Consider the following 9,106-nt stretch of genomic DNA (forward strand, 5'->3'; position numbering starts at 1 on the left):
GTTGAACAGTGAGTTCTGATTCCAGAAGCTAGGGTCTTTGCGTTTATTAAACAGTAGATTGCTATATTCATTCACTAATGTGTCTTGAGTATCAAACCTATTCTGCTGGTCTACCCTTCTGTTTCTTAGCCAGTACCAGGTGGTTTTGATAATTGCTGCTTTATAATGCAATTTGAGATCTGGTAGAGCGAGGCCACCTTCCCTGGCATTTCTTTTCATTCGTTCCCTTGATATTCTGGACCTTTTGTTCTTCCAGATGAATTTTGATATTATTTTTTCTATCTCAAGGAAATAATTATCTGCTAGTTTGATTGGTATGGCACTGAATAAGTAAATTAATTTAGGTAGAATTGTGATTTTTATTATAATGCCTTGGCCTACTTATGAGCAACTGATATTTTTCCACTTACTTAGATATGACTTTATTTGTGTGAAAAGTGTTTTGTAATTGTAATCATATAGCCCCTAGATTTGTTTTGGGAGGTAGACTTTCAAATATTTTATAGTGTCTACCTAGCTTTAAATGGGATTTCTCTTTCTATCTCTTGCTGTTGGGTTTTATTAGTAATATATAGAAATGCAAAAGATTTGTGTGAGTTTATTTTGTAACCTGCAACTTTCCCCAAGTTGTTTATTATTTCAAGTACTTTTTTCCGTTATCTCTGGGACTCTATAAGTATATCATCATATCATCTCCAAAGAGTGATAACTTAGTTTCTTCTTTGCCTATTCTATTTCCTCCAATTTCTTTTTCTTTTCTTATTGCTACAGCTAACATCTCTAGTGCCATATTGAATAATAGTGATGATAATGGACATCCTTGTTTCACCCCTGATCTTACTGGAAATGCATCTAGCTTATCGCCTTGCATATAATGCTTGCTAAAGGTGTTACGTAGATACTGCTTATTACTTAATGGAAAGTTCCATTTATTCCTATGCACTCTAGTATTTTCAGTAGGAATCCATGTTGTATTTTGTCAAAAGCTTTTTCTGTATTTGTGGAGATAATCATGTGGTTTCTGTTAGTTTTGTGGCTGATATGATCAATAATGCTAATAGTTTTCCTAATATTGAACCACCCCTGAATTCCTGGTATAAATACTACCTGTTTATAATGTATTATTCTCGTGATAAGTTGCTGTATTCTCTTTCCTAAAAACTTATTTAAAATTTTTGTATCTCTATGTGTGTGTTCATCCTTCATTGCCAAAGAAGACCATGCCATCAGAGAAATAATGACATGACTTGCACTTGACTTTGTTTTGAGTGAGGGAATGCTGTGCAGGTCAGCAACCTCACTTCTCCTCCAGAGCCATCTGAATCCAGTGACCAGATATTCATCAGGGTGACTGGAGATGACCCAGGATGAGGCAATTGGGATTAAGTGACTTGCCCAAGGTCACACAGCTAGTGTCAAGTGTCTGAGGTGAGATTTGAACTCAAGTCCTCCTGACTCCTGCATTGGTGCTCTATCCACTGCACCACCTAGCTGCCCTTTTGTATCTCTATTCATTAGAGAAAATGGTCTATAATTTTCTTTCTCTCTTTTGGCTCTTCCTGGTTTAAGTATCAAAATTATATTTGTATCATAAAAAGAATTTGGGAGGACTCCTTCTTCCACATTTTCCCCAAATAGTCTATATAATATTGGAATTAACTGTTCTTTAAATGTTTGATAGAATTCACTTCTAAATTCATCTAACCCTGGAGGTTTTCTTCCTAGGGAGTCCATTGATGGCTTGTTCAATTTCTTTTTCTGAGATGGGATTACTTAGTTATTCCTCTTCCTCTTCTGTTAATCTGGGCAATTTATATTTTTCAAAAAAATCATCCATCTCATTTAGATTGTCCAATTTATGGGCATACAGTTGGGCAAAGTAATTTCTAATTATAGTTTTAATTTCCCCCTCATTGGAGGTGAGGTCACTCTTTTCATTTTTGATATTGGTAATTTGGTTTTCTTCTTTCTTTTTTTAAATCAAATTGACCAAAGGTTTACCAATTTTATTTTTTTCATGAAACCAACTCTTAGTTTTATTTATTAGTTCAATAGTTTCTTAATTCCAATTTTATTAATCTCTCCTTTGGTTTTCAGTTTTTCTAATTTGGTATTTACTTGGAGATTTTCAATTTGTTCTTTTTCTAGCTTTTTCAGCTACATGCTCAATTTGTTGATCTCTTCTTTTGCTATTTTATACATGTAGGCATTCAAAGTTATAAAATTCCCCTAAGAACTGCTTTTGCAGTATCCCATAAGATTTGTTAGGTTGTCTCAGTATTGTTATTCTCTTGAATGAAGGCATTGATTGTTCCTATGATTTGTTGTTTAACCCACTCATTCTTTAGGATTAGTTCATTTAGTTTTCAATTAATTTTTGGTCTATCTTTCCATGACCTTTTATTAAATTTAATTTTTATTGAATTCTGATCTAAGAAGGATGCATAGACTGCCACTACATTTCTGCATTGGATTGTGAGGTTTTTATGGTCTAGTACAAGGTCAGTTTTTGTATATATGCCTTGTGCCACTGAGAAAAAGGTGTATTCCCTTCTACTCCCATTCTATTTTCTCCACAGGTCTATCATATCTACCTTATCCGGCATTTTATTCACCTCCTTAACTTCTTTCTTGCTTATTTTGAGGTTAGATTTATGAAGTTCAAAGAGGGGGAGGTTGAGGTCCCCCACTAGTATAGTTTTGCTGTCTATTTCTTCTTGTTACTCCTTTAAGTGCTCCTCTAAGAATTTAGATGCTATACCACTTGGAGCATACATGTTTAGTAATGATATTGTTTCATTGTCTGTGGTGCCTTTTAGCAGGACATCATTTCCTTTCTTATCTCGTTTGATTAAATCTATTTCTGCTTTTGCTTGTCTGAAATTAAGATTGCTACCCCTGCTTTTTTATGTCAGATGAAGCACAATATATTCTGCTCCAACCTTTTACCTATACCCTGTGGGTATCCCCCTTCCCCATTTCATATTTATTTCTTGTAAACAACATATTGTTTGTATTATGGTTTTTAATCCATTCTGCTTTCCATCTCTGTTTTATGGGAGAGTTCATCCCATTCACATTCACAGTTATGATTACTATCTGTGCGTTTTCCTCCATCCACTTTCCCCCTTTTGTGGTTTTAATTCTCCCTTCTCCCTTCCGCTCCACAATAGAATTTTAATTTTTGACCACCACCTCCCACAGTCTTTCCTTCCTTCTTTCAGCCCCCCTCCATTTTACTCCCCTTTACCCTTACTACTTTTTCCTTTCCCTTTAGCCTCCCCTCCCTTTTCTCTCTCCCTTCCCCTCCTACTACCTAGTGGTAGTTAGATATATCAATCTAATTAAGTTTGTTGTTCCCTCCTTGAGGCAAATCAGATGAGAGTACCTCTTAAACAATGCTCATCTCCCTCACCTCTTTCCCTCTACTGTAATATAATTTTCTGCCTCTTCCTGTGATGTAATTTATCATTTTCTGCTTTCTCCTTTTCACATCTCCTGTTACAATCCCTTTGAACCCTTAAATCACATTTTTATCATCACATCATTTACTTTATTCCTGCTCCCTCTATCTATGCATATCCCTTTTATATTTCATAATAAATATACAATTCTCAAGATTTACAAGAATCATCCTCCATTATAGCGATGTAAAGAGTTTGCCCATATTGAGCAACAGGTTTTTCTTTTCTCCTGTTTATCTTTTTATGCCTCTCTTGAGACCTGAATTTGAAGATCAAATTTTCTATTGAAGGTCTGGAAATTCCTTATTTCATTGAATGTCCATCTCCTTGACTGAAATGTTATGCTCAGCTTTGCTGGGTAATTGATCTTTGGTTGTAGTCTCAGCTGCTTTGCCTTATGGAATATCATATTCCAATTCCTTTGATCTTTTAATGTAGAAGCTGCAAGGTCCTGTGTGATTCTGACTGTAGCTCCTCAATATTTGAATGGTTTCTTTCTGCCTGCTTTGTTGTATTTTCTCCTTAACTTGATAGTTATGGAATATGACAATGATATTCCTTGGTGTTTTTAGTTTGGGATCCCTTTTGGGAGGTGAACAGTGAATTCTTTCTATGACTATTTTGCCCTTTGGATCTAGCACTTCTGGACCATTTTCCTTGATGATTTCTTGAAAGATATTGTCCAGGCTTTTTTTTTTATTTCATGGCTTTCTGGTAGGCCAATAGTTCTTAGATTTTTTTTTTCCTGGATCTATTTTCCAGGTCATTTATTTTTCCAGTTAAATATTTTACATTTTCTTCTAACTTTTCATTCTTTAGATTCTGTTTGATTGATTCTTGATTCCTCATAGAGTCATTAGCTTCTACTTGCCTAATTCTAATTTTTATGCAATTGTTTTCTTCAGTTAATTTTTGCATCTCCTTTTCCATCTAACCAATTGTTTCTTTTAAAGAGTTATTTTTTCCAGTTAGTTTTTGTACTTCCTTTTCCATTTGTCCAATTTTCCTATTTAAGCAACTGTTCTCTCAGTGAATTCTTTTTTTCATATTTTTAAAATCGTTGGGCAGTTTTTCTTCTATTTCTCTAATTTGGTTTTTAAAAATACTTCTTCATCCCTTCCAATGGTGCTCTTTGTGCTTGTGACCAATTCATATTCCCTTCTGAAGTTTCATATGGGAGTACAGAGTCAATGATGACCTATTTGGTATTCATGTTTTGGTCCTTGTTCCCATAGAAAGATTCTATGGCCTTTTCTTTTCTGTTCGCTTCTTAGTCATGATGAGGATAATTACCCTTTTTCTGGCTTTTAAAGTAGATCTCTGCTTCTAGGGCACAAGGGGCTCTGCCCCACAGTCCTTGTGCCTTGAAATTGAAGCTTTGTGTGTTGTGTCCTCTGGTTCTTTCAGCTAGAAGCTGACTGATGTGAGAAAGCAAAGGTTAGGTGAAGTCTTTTTGATTTCCCTCGATTTACCCTGGAGCTAGCTTGTTAAGCGTGGAAGAGGGGTTGTCTCCTCTGCTGAGCTAGAGCATAAGCAAACTCAGTGGTTGGTGATCCCATCTGCCCCAGTGTCTTCCCTATTCTTCTGGGGTGCTGAGGCACATCTGAGGTCCTGATGTTGGCAGTTGTGGGCTCCACCCTCTGGGGTTAAGGATATCCTCCCTCTTTGCTGAGGTGGAGTTATCCAGGACAGCTTCTTTCCTGCACTGGTCCCCTTCAGTCACAGCAAAAGGGACCCTCCTTAGCAATTTTCGTAGGCTCACATGCTAAGAGACTATTTGCCCCTTCTGATCCCACTGTTCCAGGATTTTTCTGGGGAAATATTTTATTGTTCTTTCAAGGTCAACAAGGGAATGGGGAGAGAGTATTTGCTGATCAGCCCACCGTTTTGGCTCCCAGAAGTTCAAGTAGGTGACTTATAGTCATTTAATCTGTGGGCTGATAGACGCAGGAGCAGTGGCTGCAGGTATCTGGGGCTCTGCAGCTCTCACTTGCTCAGTTCCACTGGACTTTCATCCTGATATGCCTGAGATTTCACAGTGCAGCCACTGCCTCAGATCATCTGATGCTTGATGTGCTGGTACAGCCTGTGCACCATGTGCTGTGTGCTCCTCCCGTCCTATGGAACAGGTCCTTCCTGTTGACATTCCAGTCTGTCCTGTGCTGTGAATCTGCCACAGTCTGTATCCTATTGGATTCTACCCCTCCAAAATCTGTTCAGATTCTCTTTTTTTAGATATCTGAAAGCGTTTGTCTAAGACTTTAGGTGAGTAGTTGCTCTCATTCCACATCTTGGCTCTGTCTGCCTCAACTTTTCCCTTTTGTAAATTTCTCTATAATTTTTTCATAATTTACAACCTACATATTGTCCTCAAATCCCCTCCCTTGCTACACATGAAAATTTCTTGTCATATTTTGTCTTTTCTAAGTTTGAAACACCTCTCCTCTAAGTGCTCTTCTTTTGTACTACCATTGTAGTGCATCTCCCAATGTCCCAACATTGATTTGGCTTCCAAAGTTATTTTGTTAAAGCAACCATCTAACCATATTTCTGTCTCCTGCCCTCAGTTAATAAACTCTAGAATCTTGTACTTCCAGTATCAAATACAAAAAAGTGCTAAAGAAAGCCTTTCTCAATATGACTGCTTCCAAACTTCCTATTTTTTGCAACACTAAACTTATTTTTTCTAAAAAACAAAAACAAACAAATGAGGCTCCTTAAAAACATAACCTCAGAAGATCTATTGTAAAATGTGAAAAGCTTATATCTATAATCAAAATCTAGTATTAATTATGATTTGGCAAACACTAAAAAACTTTTCCAATTTATCCAGCAAGATAGCAACTGTCTCCTATCTTCATTCTTATTTCCCATAATTCTGTAAATACTAATAATACCTATAATACAAGACAAAGATATCAAAGTCATAAGCACTGGGGGGAAAGGTGACAAAATTATCCTTATTAGAACATGACTTGATGGTTTTGCTTAGAAAATTCAAAGAATTCAGCAAAGAACCTAATTAGGACAATTAATAGTTTCAGAAAAGTATTGTACATGAAATATATTCATAAATATGATCAGCACTTCTCTATAGAAATAAACTCAAGAAGGAAATTATGGAAAGGGAAATCTCATTCAAAATGAATACAGAAGATATAAAATATATGAGTTAATCAAGACATCATTAAGATTTGGAGAAACATGCCCCATCCCCACCCCAAAGAAAAACCCTACTAAAGAAATGCTAAAGAAATAAAGAAAAAATTATAAACAACAGAATATTCTGTGCTTATGGTTGGACCATGTCAATATAATAAAATGATAATACTACCTTAATTAATTGATGGATTTACTGTTATACCAATCAATCCCAACAGGATACTTTACAAAGGTGAACAAAATTATAACAATTCATGGGGAGAAACACAACATCTAGTGCCAGGCCTAGAGGCCTGTATTGGGCTACCCGAGTCTTTCTTACCTCACCTCCGAGGTCTTCGGCTGGCCAAAACCGGATGCACATATGAGAGAAAGGACGTTCCAGAGTCGAACAAGGGTTGAGCTTTATTTCAGGGTCTAGTTACAAGTGCAGGGAGATCTTCCTTAGGAGGAAGAGGGGGAGATTTCCTAAGGAGGCTAAGCTTAAGGGATTGGAAGTAGAAGTACAAGCGGGGAGAGAGGGGGAGGGGAGAGAGAAGAGAAGAAGAGCGGAGCCTACTGTCCTCTTGGCTCCACACGTGCTAAGAGAGCTTTTTGGGCTTCCTCAATCCTACTTAACCTTCAGCCGCACAGTTTGCATCTCAATACCGTGCTGTTAGGTAACTAGGTGTGCTCCAATCCGGGACGACCTCGAGGGCAGGGAGACTCCACCCATCACGTATCTCCCAGGGAGAGGCGGAAATACCCGAGCTAGCCGAGCTAGCTCAGTCTGACCTTCTCGAACCCCCGCTGTTCATGGAGGGCCTCGTAAGACTCTATGATTTAGAAGTCCCACTTTTACCCGCCCGAGACTGTCCACATGGAATTGAGCTTCCAATCCCAACAATCTAGAATCTCAAAGGCATCAATGGAGAAAAAAATATGTATTTTTATAATCCAGACTTTGAATTATATTATAAAATACTAATCAACAAGACTAGTTCATAACAGTTAAAAACAGGTAAGTGTATCAATGGAACAGATTACATGAGTTAGAGTCAGAAAGCACCTAACCCGATAAGTGTTAGATAAATTTGACCTGAGACATAAACCACATGGTAAAGATTCTACTGTTTGACAAGAACTCCTGAGGAAGCTATAAAAAATCTGGGAAAAAATAGGTTTAGAGCAGCACTTTATCCTATGAGCTATAATAAATTCAAAATAAATGAAACAGCATAAAATGTCATAGCATGAAAAAATAAAAAGGATCAGGTATTTTTCACACATATACCTAAGATGGAAATTCTTAACCAAATGAAGGATAAAATCAATATAAATAAATCATTTAAATTATGAGAAACTGAAAATGTTTTGTGCAAATCAAATCAAAGCATCTTTTGGTAATGAATGAAGAATGAATAATAAAGCATTTATTAAGAACTTAGTATGGGGCAGCACTTTGTGTTTTCATTCCTCCGGATACAAATACAAGCAAATAAGAATCTTTGTTATCAAGTAGCTTGCATGCTAATGAAGAATATAATGCATAAAGGGGAGTCATAAAGAGATCAGCATGTGAGCAGTGGAATGTTTTGAAAATACCTGTGAAATAATATAAGGATGTGGTTCTAGGTAAGATAACCCATCAGTCCAGGGTTTCCAGGGCAGAGCCCACATTCCACTGAGAAAGAGATGAGGAGGATGAGGATGGCCAGAGTTTAGACATCATGATTTGGAAATGTCTGGAAAGACAAAAGGAAAGCTTTGTAATGATTAAAATCTTTGCATTAAATATCCCTGATTGGGGTCTTAAAGTCATAAGATGCAATGTGTCACAAATATCGAGTGCAAATTTAAGCTTTGCTAGCTTAGATTAAAAACGAACTAAGGCTTTTTGAAATACCCTGTAGGGAAGTAACACAAATATAAGAAACTAAGAACTATTCAACAATGCATAAATGGTCAAAAGATATAAATTTTTTCTCATAAAAATTTCACAGTAGAAATTAGGAAACATGAAGGATTTCTCCAAATCACTGATTATAAAATAAAAGTAAATGGAAGCAATTATTAATTTTCTCCTCACGCCAATCAAATTAGTAAAGGTGACAAAAGGCATATATAATCAATGTTGGATAGACTGAGGGTAGGTAGTTATGCTAATACTCAGATGATAGACATGTGACTTAGTCCATCACTCTGGAAATAGTTTTATAAATATGTGAATAAAATGAGCAAAACATTAATATCTTTTGACCTAGAGATTCCATTGCTGGGCATGAAAAGGAGGTCAAAGACTGAAGTTAAGTTTCTTTCATACTAGAATAATGATAGCAACACTTTTTCTGGGAAATATCCGGTATGGGATACCACCCTGCTAGATGAACTGTTCTTTTTTGGAGGAGTAGTTCCACTACTAGATGACATAGCTAGGAGTATTTTCCTCTCAGAGCCTAGATTCCTCCTCCATTTTTCATGACAACCAGGTGGATGGCAGA

Source organism: Notamacropus eugenii, chromosome 1 (genome assembly GCF_028372415.1).
Source record: "Notamacropus eugenii isolate mMacEug1 chromosome 1, mMacEug1.pri_v2, whole genome shotgun sequence".
Taxonomy (NCBI): Eukaryota; Metazoa; Chordata; class Mammalia; order Diprotodontia; family Macropodidae; genus Notamacropus; species Notamacropus eugenii.